The sequence below is a fragment of the Triticum aestivum genome, chromosome 4D, assembly GCF_018294505.1.
Source record: "Triticum aestivum cultivar Chinese Spring chromosome 4D, IWGSC CS RefSeq v2.1, whole genome shotgun sequence".
NCBI lineage: Eukaryota > Viridiplantae > Streptophyta > Magnoliopsida > Poales > Poaceae > Triticum > Triticum aestivum.
Genome location: NC_057805.1, coordinates 371,773,022 through 371,788,043, shown reverse-complemented (window position 1 = coordinate 371,788,043; position 15,022 = coordinate 371,773,022).

Sequence of the window (15,022 nt, the reverse complement as noted above, 5' to 3'; positions counted from 1 at the left end):
CCTAGGGGGATAGATTGGTAGGAAAAGACCATCGCTCGTCCCCGACCGCCACGCATAAGGAAGACAATCAATAAATAAATCATGCTCCGACTTCATCACATAACGGTTCACCATACGTGCATGGTACGGGAATCACAAACTTTAACACAAGTATTTCTCAAATTCACAACTACTCAACTAGCATGACTCTAATATCACCATCTTTATATCTCAAAACAATTATCAAGCATCAAATTTTCTTAGCATTCAACACACTCATAAGAAAGTTTTTACTAATCTTGAATACCAAGCATATTAGGATTATTTAAGCAAATTACCATGCTATTTAATACTCTCAAAATAATCTAAGTGAAGCATGAGAGATCAATAGTTTCTATAAAACAAATCCACCACCGTGCTCTAAAAGATATAAGTGAAGTACTAGAGCAAAACTTTATAACTCAAAAGATATAAGCGAAGCACATAGAGTATTCTAACAAATTCCAAATCATGTATGGCTCTCTCAAAAGGTGTGTACAGAAAGGATGATTGTGGTAAACTAAAAAGCAAAGACTCAAATCATACAAGACTCTCCAAGCAAAACACATATCATGTGGTGAATAAAAATATAGCTCCAAGTAAAGTTACCGATGGAAGTAGACGAAAGAGGGGATGCCTTCCGGGGCATCCCCAAGCTTTGGCTTTATGGTGTCCTTAGATTATCTTGGGGGTGCCATGGGAATCCCCAAGCTTAGGCTCTTGCCACTCCTTGTTCCATAATCCATCAAATCTTTTTCACTCAAAACTTGAAAACTTCACAACACAAAACTCAACAGAAAATCTCGTGAGCTCCATTAGCGAAAGAAAACAAAAGACCACTTCAAGGTACTGTAATGAACTCATTCTTTATTTATATTGGTGTTAAACCTACTGTATTCCAACTTCTCTATGGTTTATAAACTATTTTACTAGCCATAGATTCATCAAAATAAGCAAACAACACACGAAAAACAGAATCTGTCAAAAACAGAACAGTCTGTAGTAATATGTAACTAACGCAAACTTCTGGAACTCCAAAAAATCAGCCAAAATAGGACGACCTAGAAAATTTGTTTATTGATCAGAAGAAATTGGAATCACTATTTTATCACGTTCTGGTGATTTTTAACAATTATTTTCTTCAACAGAAAGTTTCTGGAAATTATAGCAAGATCAAATAACTATCATCCAAGAAGATCCTATAGGTTTAACTTGGCACAAACACAACATAAAAACACATCTAACCAGAGGCTAGAACAAATATTTATTTCTAAACAGCAAGGATAAATATTGGGTTGTCTCCCAACAAGCGCTTTTCTTTAAAGCCTTTTAGCTAGGCATTGACAATTTTAATGATGCTCACAAGAAAGACAAGAATTGAAGCGCAAAAAGAGCATCATAAAACACATGACAAACACATCTAAGTCTAACATAATTCCTATGCATGGGCATTTTATAAGCAAACAAATTATCATAACAAGCAAAAATTAGCATATGCAAGGAAGAACAAAGAGACGATAGCAATCTCAACATGACGAGAGGTAATTTAGTTAGATAAAAATTTCTACAACCATATTTTCCTCTCTCATAATAATTACATGTAGGATCATAGGCAAATTCAACAAAGTAGCTATCACATAACATATTCTCAACACGATCCACATGCATGCGAGGTTGACACTCTTCCAAAATAGTGGGATTATCATTAACTAAAGTCATGACCTCTCCAGACCCACTTTTATCAAAAATATCATAAGATTGAACATACTCCAAATATGTGGGATCTAAAGTTGACACTCTTCCAAACCCACTTTCAATATTATTGCAAACACTATTATCAATCTCATATTCATCATGGGGCTTAAATAAATTTTCAAGATCATAAGAAGAATCACCCCAATCAAGATCATTGCAACAAGTAGTAGACATAGCAAAACTAGCATCCCCAAGCTTAGGGTTTTGCATAATATTAGCACAATTGACATTAAGAGAATTTATAATAGCATCATTGCAATCATGCTTTTTATTCAAAGATATATCGTGAATCACTTCATAAAGCACTTCATCACAATTTTCAGATTCACGGATTTCAAGCAAAACCTTATAAAGATAATCTAGTGCACCCAAATCACAAGGAATTGGTTCATCATAATTGGATCTCTTAAAAAGATTGGCAAGCGGATGAGGATCCATAGATCTTAGCTTCTCTGTTTAGGAATAAATACTCAACTATTTCAACCAAACGAGCAAAGGAGCCAAGTAAGACATCAAGGTAAACGAAAAGACGAACGGAAAAAGGGCAAAAAAAACGGCAAGGGTGAAGTGGGGGAGAGGAAAATGAGAGGCAAATGGCAAATAATGTAATGCGGGAGACAAGGGTTTGTGATGGGTACTTGGTATGTTGACTTTTGCGTAGACCTCCCCGGCAACGGCGCCAGAAATCCTTCTTGCTACCTCTTGAGCACTGCGTTGGTTTTCCCTTGAAGAGGAAAGGGTGATGCAGCAAAGTAGCGTAAGTATTTCCCTCATTTTTTGAGAACCAAGGTATCAATCCAGTAGGAGGCAAAGCGCGAGTCCCTCTCACCTACACAAAACAAATAACTCCTCGCAACCAACGCGATAAGGGGTTGTCAATCCCTTCACGGTCGCTTACGAGAGTGAGATCTGATAGATATGATAGGATAATATTTTTGGTATTTTTGTGATAAAGATGCAAAGTAAAATAAAAGCAAAGTAAAAAGCAAAGGAAATAACTAAGTGTTGGAAGATTAATATGATGAAGATAGACCCGGGGGTCATAGGTTTCACTAGTGGCTTCTCTCAAGAACATAAGTATTTTATGGTGGGTGAATGAATTACTGTTGAGCAATTGACAGAATTGAGCATAGTTATGAGAATATCTAGGTATGATCATGTATATAGGCATCACGTCCGAAACAAGTAGACCGACTCCTGCCTGCATCTACTACTATTACTCCACTCATCGACCGCTATCCAACATGCATCTAGAGTATTAAGTTCATGGAAACAGAGTAACGCTTTAAGCAAGATGACATGATGTAGAGGGATAAATTCATGCAATACGATAAAAAACCCATCTTGTTATCCTCGATGGCAACAATACAATATGTGCCTTGATGCCCCTACTATCACTGGGAAAGGACACCGCAAGATTGAACCCAAAGCTAAGCACTTCTCCCATTGCAAGAAAGATCAATATAGTAGGCCAAACCAAACTGATAATTCGAAGAGACTTGCAAAGATAACCAATCATACATAAAAGAATTCAGAGAAGATTCAAATATTGTTCATAGATAATCTTGATCATAAACCCACAATTCATCGGTCTCAACAAACACACCGCAAAAAGAAGATTACATCGAATAGATCTCCACGAGAGAGGGGGAGAACATTGTATTGAGATCCAAAAAGAGAGAAGAAGCCATCTAGCTACTAACTATGGACCCGAAGGTCTGAGGTAAACTACTCACACTTCATCGGAGAGGCTATGGTGTTGATCTAGAAGCCCTCCGTGATCGATGCCCCCTCCGGCGGAGCTCCGGAACAGGCCCCAAGATGGGATCTCGTGGGTACAGAAGGTTGCGGCGGTGGAATTAGGTTTTTGGCTCCGTATCTGATCGTTTGGGGTACGTAGGTATATATAGGAGGAAGGAGTACGTCGGTGGAGCAACAGGGGGCCCACGAGGGTGGAGGGCGCGCCCTGGGGGGTAGTCGCGCCCCCCTACCTCGTGGCCTCCTCTTTTGTTTCTTGACGTAGGGTCCAAGTCTCCTGGATCATATTCTTCCTAAAAATCACGTTCCCGAAGGTTTCATTCCATTTGGACTCCGTTTGATATTCCTTTTCTGCGAAACTCTGAAATAGGCAAAAAACAACAATTCTGGGCTGGGCCTCCGGTTAATAGGTTAGTCCCAAAAATAATATAAAAGTGGATAATAAAGCCCAATAATGTCCAAAACAGTAGATAATATAGCATGGAGCAATTAAAAATTATAGATACGTTGGAGACATATCATATGCCAACTCAACAAACACCTTCGGAGATACCTGTAGAGCATCTTTATAATCACCCAGCTAAGTTGTGACGTTTGATGGCACACAAGGCATTCCTCCGGTATCCCTGAGTTGCATAATCTCATAGTCGAAGGAATATGTATTTGACATGAAGAAAGCAATAGCAATAAAATTGAATGATCATTACGCTAAGCTAACAAATGGGTCTTGTCCATCACATCATTCTCCTAATGATGTGATCCCGTTATCAAATGACATATCATGTCCATGGTTAGGAAACCTTAACCATCTTTGATCAACGAGCTAGTCTAGTAGAGGCTCACTAGGGACACAGTGTTTGTTTATGTATTCACACATGTATTAAGGTTTCCGGTCAATACAATTCTAGCATGAATAATAAACCTTTACCATGAATAAGGAAATATAAAATAACAACTTTATTGTTGCCTCTAGGGCCTATTTCCTTCAGATATGGGCCGAACCAATGGGAGAAGGAAAGGGGGGCATTCGGCCTCCCCCTTCCCTTTCACCCCCCCCCTCCTCTTTCCTTCCTCCTTCGGTAAATAAAGAAGGGGGGCGGCCGGCCTAGGAGGAACCTGATACGTCTCCAACGTATCTATAATTTTTTATTGTTCCATGTTATTATATATTCTGTTTTGGATGTTTAATGGGCTTATTTATACGCTTTTATATTATTTTTGGGACTAACCTATTAACCGGAGGCCCAGCCCAAATTGCTGTTTTTTTTGCCTATTTCAGTGTTTCGCAGAAAAAGGATATCAAACGGAGTCCAAACGGAATGAAACCTTCGGGAACGTGATTTTTGGAACAAACGTGATCCAGAGGACTTGGAGTGGACGTCAAGCAACCAACGAGGCGGCCATGAGGCAGGGGGCGCGCCTACCCCCCCCCCCCCAGGCGCGCCCTCCACCCTCGTGGGCCCCTCGTGGCACCACCGACCTACTTCTTCCTCCTATATATACCTACGTACCCCCAAACCATCAGAAGCGACCACGAAAACCTAATTCCACCGCCGCAACCTTCTGTACCCGTGAGATCCCATCTTGGGGCCTTTTCCGGCGTCCTACCGGAGGGGGCATCGATCACGGAGGGCTTCTACATCAACACCATGGCCTCTCCGATGATGTGTGAGTAGTTTACGTCAGACCTTCGGGTCCATAGTTATTAGCTAGATGGCTTCTTCTCTCTCTTTGGATCTCAATACAAAGTTCTCCTTGATTCTCTTGGAGATCTATTCGATGTAATCTTCTTTTGCGGTGTGTTTGTCGAGATCCGATGAATTGTGGGTTTATGATCAAGATTATCTATGAACAATATTTGAATGTTCTCTGAATTCTTTTATGTATGATTGGTTATCTTTGCAAGTCTCTTCGACTTATCAGTTTGGTTTGGCCTACTAGATTGATCTTTCTTGCAATAGGAGAAGTGCTTAGCTTTGGGTTCAATCTTGCGGTGCTCGATCCCAGTGACAGTAGGGGAAACGACACGTATTGTATTGTTGCCATCGAGGATAAAAAGATGGGGTTTGTATAATATTTCATGAGTTTATCCCTCTACATCATGTCATCTTGCTTAAAGCGTTACTCCGTTCTTATGAACTTAATACTCTATATGCATGCTGGATAGCGGTCGATGTGTGGAGTAATAGTAGTAGATGCAGGCAGGAGTCGGTCTACTTGTCACGGACGTGATGCCTATATACATGATCATACCTAGATATTCTCATAACTATGCTCAATTCTTAATACTTATGCTCTTGAGAGAAGCCACTAGTGAAACCTATGGCCCCCGGGTCTATTTTCCATCATATTAATCTCCCGTTATTTCCATTACTATTTACTTGCTTTCTTTATTTTTACTCTTTATCATAAAAATACCAAAAATATTATCTTATCATCTCTATCAGATCTCACTCTCGTAAGTGACCGTGCAGGGATTGACAACCCCTTTCGCGTTGGTTGTGAGGTTCTTATTTGTTTGTGTAGGTGCAAGGGACTTGAGCGTGACCTCCTACTGGATTGATACCTTGGTTCTCAAAAACTGAGGGAAATACTTACGCTACTTTACTGCATCACCCTTTCCTCTTCAAGGGAAAACCAACGCAGTGCTCAAGAGGTAGCAGAACCCAAGTAGGATTCAGTCTTACTTGGGGCGCCTCCTGGCCTCTCCCCTCTCCCTCCCACCTATATATATGTGGGGGCGCCCCTAGCACACCCCAGACAATTGCCTAGCTATGTGCGATGCCCCCCTCCACTGTTTACACCCTCGATCATATTTTTGTAGTGCTTAGGTGAAGCCCTGCGAGGATCACTTCACCATCACCATCACCATGCCGTCGTGCTGACGGAACTCATCTACTACCTCGATGTCTTGCTGGATCAAGAAGGCGAGGGACGTCACCGAGCTGAACGTGTGCAGAACGCGGAGGTGCCGTGCGTTCGATATTTTTTTTGACACCTGAAAGAGTAGGAGAGCTTCCTACTGTGAAATTAAATTAATAAATGAGAGGATTTACATATGGTACTGTACATGCCGTCCCCTTTGGGGATGGTTGGGGGTGGGAAGGGAACAAATCAAAGAGTAGCTACAAAGGAGGTGAGAAAGGAGCCGTGCGTTCGGTACTTGATCGGTTGAAGCGCGAAGAAGTTCGACAACATCAACCGCGTTGAGAAACGCTTCCGCTTATGGTCTACGAGGGTACGTAGACACACTCTCCCCTCGTTACTATGCATCTCCATGGATAGATCATTGCGTGTGCGTAGAATTTTTTTGTTTTCCATGCAACGATTCCCAATCGTCTGTTGTTCCCAACATGGTCAACAAAATGAGAGGAATCGGGAGCGACTGTCCATCGAGAGGCTGGCAGTCCAAGCCCACTAGGTCAATGGCCTAGATTTTGTTGTTTAACACGCACAGCCCACGATATGCAGACATAGTTGATCCAGCAGGTTTCAACTTTTTTGGGGGGTCTAGCAGGTATTAAGCGGCCTCTGGGCCTACCAACCTAGCTTGTCTATAACATCAGCACCTCAAGTTATGTTTGTTTTTTTAAGACAGCGCACAGCTCAGTTCTATTTTTCTATAAGAATGCAAAACTGAACCTGTGTTTTCCCTTCTATAATATTAGATTCTTATATATTTATATCTTATTTTATTACACACATATATATATAATAGAAACAACATAAGGTTCCGTTAAACTTGCGTTCGTCCAACCATTGTATAGACCTTCCCACTTCCATTATTTTTCGTTTTTTATTAATCCTATATCTGAATTTTCTCCCACTTTCTTTTTGATGTAATCTGAGTTATCTCCGAGTAGTTTTCCCTAGAACCAACTCAACTGTCCCACGTCTAGCCTAAAAAATAATAATACCCCACGTCCTATTAACTCATCAAATTAAAATAAATTTTTATTTCGTAAATTGAAAGTTCTTAGAAAATAATAATTCTTTATATATAACTTGGCAAGTTAACTCCTGGTGATTGCGTACATAATCTTGCAAAGATTTTACTGACCAATCAGTAATAGACGTGCAATCACGTGTTTATGTTTTTATAACATTTCTCCGTCCAGCCCAACATGATATTTTCACCCAGCCCAGCAAGTCCGTGGATTTTGAAAAAAAAATGCAAATGCTCTTTAAATTTTAACATAATATATAAACGGGCTGCATAGACTCTACATCATTGTTTCACCCAGCCCACCAAATGGACTAAAAAAAGGACTGGCTGACATGTGGGCCAGTAGGTCGAAGCCTAAGCACTTTCGCAAAAAAAATACAAAGGTCGAAGCCTAAGCAAGGCATTAGATTTACATACAACGGCCGGCATTCTTCTTCAATCTCTCCTCTTCTTCCTCCAGCGTTGTCGGGACCGCCTGCTCCAGCCTCCGGCGTCCAGCGGTGCTGTTTCACGCGCCTCGCAGCGAAACGCTACCCCACCGACGGCCACACCATCCCTCCACTCCTCCACTCCTCTTGTTATTCTCTACCGAGTGTAGGCCCACCCCACACCTGAACCAGTCAAGTTTCCCACTCCTCTCCGTCTGTGACTCAATTGCCGTGTCTTCCCCATCTCAGGGTCGTTCCAGTCTGGAGCCTCGCTGTCGTCCATCGGCCTTGGTGCGCTCAGCATGGTGTGGTCAATGTGGTCAACAAACGAGAGTCATCGGAAGATGACTATACGTGGAGAGGCTGACAGTGGGGACGCACCACACTCATGGACGCATGCATGCCACTGCATCCTTTTTACCCTAAAAATAATGTTTTCTCCCCCTAACAGCTAGGCCCACCAGCTACATCTTCGCACGCAAGGAAGTGTGTCCTTATTACAGGACAAAATGATTCCTGCCACTAACAACTAGGACCCATCAGCTATATCTTCGCACGCAAGGAAGTGCCTCCTTATCCTCCCTGACAGCTGGGACCCACCCAGTTGAACCGTATGTAGGGTTGTCTCTCTGGTCGCGAATGTGTACGTACATACTGGTCGATCGGTCTCTCTGCAAGGATGAACCATGTCCGAGCAAGGAGCGGCACGTGTGACATAGCAGTTGATGCAGTCCTATATAAATCGTGTACACGTACGTAGATCCACGCTGCAAGAAAGTAAATACGGCTACGTACATACATACGGGCAGGGTCTCAAACGCGTACAACGATGGTGTCCTGTTCATCGGCAGCCAACCGGTTGGGTCGGAACGGAGAAAACTGCGTCGTGTTCATCGGGAGGCAAGCGACTGGGTCGGAATGCGTCCTGTTCATCGGGAGCCAACCGACTTGGACGGAACAGCCCAAACCGGGTCCTGTTCATCGACTCGGGGTCTCGCGTCCTGCAAAATGAGAGAAACGGAGTTCTCTTCGACCGCCTACAGTCGAAACGGTGTCCTGTTCATCGGGGGGTCTTGTGTACCGCAAAACGGAAGAAACGGGCTTCTCTCCAACCGCATACGATCGAAACGGGGTATCGTTCATCGGGAGGGGTCTGGCGTACCGCAAAACAGAGGAAACGGACTTCTCTCAACCGCCTACGGTCGAAACGGGGTCCTGTTCATCGGAGGGGTGTGTGGCGTACCGCAAAACGGGACTCCACGGGCTATTGTTCATCCAGCCTCCACGGGGTCCTGTTCATCCACCCCAACCGGCTGGGTGTGTGGCGGCCTCCTCGGGGTCCTGTTCATTCAGCGGCAACGGCATACTACCACGGAGTCCTGTTCATCCAGCGGCAACCGCGTACTACCATGGGGTCATGTTCATCCAGCGGCAACCGCCTACACACGGTCGGGGTCCTGTTCATCCAACCCCCACCGGGAACTGTTCATCCACAGCCAACCCACCCGGCTCGACTCACCATGTCTCGACTCATTCTACGTATCGCGCGAGCAGCGGCAACGGGCATTGTTCATCCAAAGGCTACCCAACCGGCCAGCTACGTCTCGCACGTGGGTTTGATCGGCTTCAGTAAGCAGCAGCAGCAGGAGCGATCGATCGGGTTCAGTTAGCAGCGAAGGAGTCTGTCGGGTTCAGTTAGCAGCGAAGGGATCGATCGATCGGCTTTAGTACGTAGCAACACGTGATCGCTCGGGTTCAGTAAAGTGAATACCTCTTGCTCGGGTTCAGTTATAGCGACATGACTCGCACCACGCGTGCGTACGAGAGAAAAATGCAAACCACAGTGCATCGCACGGCACCGACCAACCCAATGTAACCAGGAACTCCGCGAAAATTTCCTCGCCCTCACTTCTACCATGATTTTTTTATGGACAACCCAAAGAATGTCATGCAGGCGTGTCCCCGGCCCGCCCAGGACGAAACAACCCATTTTCTGTCATGATTTTTTGTCATGGAAGTAGGAGCCAACCACATCTATGATGATATGTGGTTTTCTCACAATTATCGTCATAGAAGTGTCGTAGGCATGACAAAAAAATTCGTTCGGCCCATAATGTCACGAATGTGTCTTTTTTGTAGTGCATAAAAAAACAAATGGCACATCTTATTGTAGGAGATTAGTAAGAGGCCTAGAAATTTTAGAAAAATCCTTAATAAACCTTCTACAGAAACCAGCATGACCAAGAAAACTTCTTATACCTTTGATATCTTTAGGACATGGCATTTTCTCAATTGCATCAAGTTTAGCTTTATCTACCTCAATACCTCTTTATGATTTTTTTTTGACCAAGGACTGTACCTTCGTTCATCATGAAGTGGCACTTCTCCCAATTCAAGACAAGATTAGTCTCTTCACATCTCTGCAAAACTTTGTCAGGATTGCTCAAGCAATCATCAAAAGAAGTTCCGTAAACGGAAAAAGCATCCATGAATACCTCAACAATGTTGTCACAATAATTAGAGAATGTAGCAATCATACATCTTTGAAAGGTAGCAGGTGCATTACATAAACCAAAGGGCATACGTCTATAAGCATAAGTTCCAAAAGGACAAGTAAAAGTAGTTTTTTCTTCATCTTCTTATGATACACGTATTTGAGAGAAACCAGAATATCCATCGAGAAAGCGGAAATGTGTATGCTTAGATAATCTATCTACTATTTGATCATAAAAGGCAATGGGTAATGATCTTTCTAGTAGCTTTGTTTAATTTTCTACCATCTTATCGCTAGTTACAATTACTTGTGAGATGAGTTCATTTTTATCATTACAAACAATAGTAATGCCTCCTTTCTTAGGGACACAATAAACAGGACTTACTCATCTACTATTAGCCTACCTCCAGGAGCTTTAATATTTCAGTTCTTACCACATCCTTCATTTTGGGATTCACACGATGTTGGTGATCGACAACCGGTTTAGCATCAGGTTCCATATTACTTTTGTGTTGACATAGAGTAGCGATGATGCCCTTAAGATCATTGAGAGCATATCCAATTGCAGCATGATGCTTTCTCAAAGTTTTGAGCAATCTCTTTTCTTCATGCACTGAAAGGTTAGCATTGATAATAACATGATATATCTTCTTTTCATCAACATAAGCATATTTCAACATATCTGGAAGTTTCTTTAATTCAAACACAAGATCACTCTTAGGTGAAGAGGATCTCATAAAGTTTCGACAGGCAAAACGTGTTTAACGATAGGTGCTTGTCTAAAGAATATTTCATCTATCTCATTTCTTTCATTCATATGCATATCATTTCCATGGTCTAACATGTATTGTTCTAATGAATCAGTGGGAGGCACAACAATATAAGCAAGACCAATAATCTCATCTTTATTGGGTAATTCTTTATCATGAGGTTGTCTACTAAACTTGGAGAAATTAAATTCATGAGGTACATCACCTTTTTCTAGCACAATCAATTTTAGCATTAATAGTATTCAAGAAAGGTCTACCAAATACAATAGGGAAAAATCATCTTGTGGTGAACCAAGAACTAGAAAATCGGCAGGGTATTTAATCTTACCACACAGGACTTCAATATCTCTAACAATCCCAAGTGGTGAAATAGTATCTATGTTTGCCAGCTTAATAGTAACATCAATATCTTCTATCTCAACAGGTGCAATATCATGCATAACTTCTTGATATAAAGAAAATGGAATAGCACTTATGATAGCACCCATATCACATAAACCATGATAACAATGATCTCCAATCTTAACAGAAACAACAATCATGCTAATAATCGGTTTACTCTTATCTAGCTTATTTTGTTTAGTATTAACTTGTTTAGCAATCCTAGTTGCCTTCTTATAGAAATAAATGACATGACCTTCTATATTATCGACCAAGAGGTCCTTAACTATTGCAATATAGAGTTCCACTTTAATTTGTTTAGAGGGTTTAGGTGTTCTAACAAACTCTTATGAACCACAGTTGTAGCTCTAGCATGTTACTTAATCCTAACAAGGAAATGAGGTTTTCAATATAAGCAGTGGGTACAATTGGATTAGCATTATAAGCAATTGTTTCAGTTTTAGCTATAACAGGTTCCTCACAAATTTCTTTAATGGGTGGCTGAAACTTAAACCACTTCTCCTTAGGGAGATCAACATGAGCAGTAAATGATTCACATAAAGTAGCTACTATCTCAGATTCAAGTCCATATTTCACACTAAGCTTATGAAAAACATTTGTTTCTATAAAAGACTTACCACAATCAAATTCAAGATTTATACTTGACTCTTTACCTTCGTCGATTTCCCAATTTTCGGAATTGGGTTTAATCCTTTGAATAAGATCTCATTTGAATTCAATATTTCTCTTTATAAAGGAACCAGCAGAAGAAGTATCGAGCATTGTTTTATCATCCTGCTCCTCCATCTCCTCCTCCAAAGAGTCCGGAGGCAAGCCGACTGCAATGCGAGCAACACGCCATGCCTCCATCTCCACTAGGATCTCCACTGGTGTTTTGGGGTCAACATCTTATAGTAGGTAATCTTCTGGTGGACCATGGCTACGGACGGCGAGGCTGGAGCGGAATAGGGCTTGGACTAGAGGGAGAGGGAGAAAATGGAGGCGAACAGGGTTGAGGATCACCATCCGGCTTAAATATCTAGGTTTGGCCTCTCGAGCGATGCGCCGGAGCGGCAACATGAATGTGGATGAGTGAGCTCCCGTCAGACCGATGTCTTTTTTTCGTTTCAGTGTGGGCCTCACCTGCCAGTCCAGCATTGTCTAAGAGTCCGTGTGCATCCCGACCTCTCCATATGCGCCCTAGATATGGGATGGGTGCCCGATAGTCCGGACATATAGGGCTAGTTTGAGGAGTCCGGTTGGGTTGCATTTTCGTCACCCGTCACTATTCGGTCCGTCCGAGCTTGGTCCGAGCGGACGCATAGGGGGATGAGGGGTCCGGCTATATATGCTCTTAGAGATCAGGATCTAGGATTTGTTAACATTTCCTTCTTTATTTAAAATACTAGATGACATGTTGCACGGACAACGGCCAATTGCAACCAATAAATTAAGTAAGGTATGGACAACACGCTTTATGAATTATCTATAAAGGGAGTTTCATTACATACATGATCATGAGTGAGCACTAATGACCAACAAGTATAGGGGATCAATCATAGTCCTTTCGATAAGTAAGAGTGTTGAATCCAACGAGGAGCAGAAGTAAATGACAAGCGGTTTTCAGCAAGGTATTGCCTGCAAGTGTTGTAGATAGTAGTAACAGATAGTTTTGTAGCAAGGTAATTCATAACAAGTAATACGTAGCAATAGTAACAAAAGTGCAGCAAGGTGTCCCAATCCTTTTTGTAGCAAAGGACAACCCGAAAGTACTTCTTATAATGACCAAACCATTCTCGAGGACACATGGGAATTCTCGTGTAGTCACGTTCGTCATGTTTAGTTGAACCGCATTCACTACTTTGTTAATTTGATACATGGGGGGACCGGTGCTAGGGTGATGTTCTTCCTTCAACAAGCACCCCACTTATTATTACCCCCTCTCGCAAGCATCTGCAACTATGAAAGAAGAGTTAAGATAAATCTAACCATAGCATAAAAACATATGGATCCAAATCATCCCTTTATGGAATAACACATAACCTAGGGTTTAAGCTTCTGTCACTCTCGAACCCATCATCTACTTATTACTCCCCAATGGATTCCCCTAGACCCAAACATGGTGAAGTGTCATGTAGTCGACGTTCACACGACACCACTAGAGGAAGAACAACATACACATCACCAAAATATTGAACGAATACCAACTTCACATGATTACTTATAACAAGACTTCTCCCATGTCCTCAAGAACAAATGAAACTACTCACAGATCATATTCATGTTCAAGATCAGAGGAGTACAATATATGATTGGGGATCTAAACATATAATCTTCCACCAAATAAACCAACTAGCATCAACTACAAGATGTAATCAACACCACTAGTAACCTGCAGGTACCAATCTGAGGTTTTGAGACAAATATGGAGTACAAGAGATGAACTAGGGTTTGATTTGATATGGTGCTGGTGAAAATGTTGATGAAGATTAGTCCTCCCACGGTGAGAGGAACATTGTGATGTCGATGGCTTCGATTTCCCCCTCCCGGAGGGAAGTATCCCTAGCGGAATCGCTCCACCGGAGAGGAAGTGCTCCTGTCCAGGTTCGGCCTCGAGACGGCGACGCTTCATCCCGAAAGTCTTCTTCTTCTTTTTAGGGCAAATAGCTTCATATAGAAGAAGCAGAAGAAGGGCACCGGAGGGCTGCTGTGGGCCCCACAAGACATCAGGTTGTGCCCCTATTGTCTTGTGAACAGCAGGTGGCCCCCTCTGGTAGTTCTTCATTCAGGTACTTTCATATATTCAATAAAAATCTCCATGAAGTTTCAGGTCATTTAGAGCTCCGGAGAATAGTAATCTCTATTGTAGCTATTTTAGGTCCAGAATACCAGCTGTCGGCAATCTCCCTCTTCATATAAATTTTGCACATTAAGAGAGAAACAACATTGGAATTGTATCATAAAGTGAAATAATGATAAAAACACTATAAATAATAGTTGGAAAACATGATGCAAAATGGACGTATCAAGCACACATATGACTATACCAACAAGCGTATGCATGACCACATTAGCAAACATACCCATAACCACATTAAGCATGTTGTTGTAGGCATGATAGCTTAGTACAAGCATATTAAGAAACATGGAAAGCACTGAATCCACACGTCACGACAACAAGTCAGCGGTCGTGGTTGCCATTGACGATGGGGTGAAGGAGTTGTTTGTTTCCGTGGTGGACCATGGTCGACCATCCGTTGGAATGAGGGTAGATAGGGGTGTTAATGGGAGTGGGGAGCAATAAAGCAATGAACGGCAATGTCACTCCGGCTTCTTGTTTCTCGAGGTAAGATGCGTAGGCGCACCCATGTGCATCGAGTCCGCCCCACCGGGCCGGATGCAAACGAGAAATCAGTTAGACCGGAGTCTTCTCATTCGTTGGTCTTTTCTCACAGTTGATCCAGATCCTAGG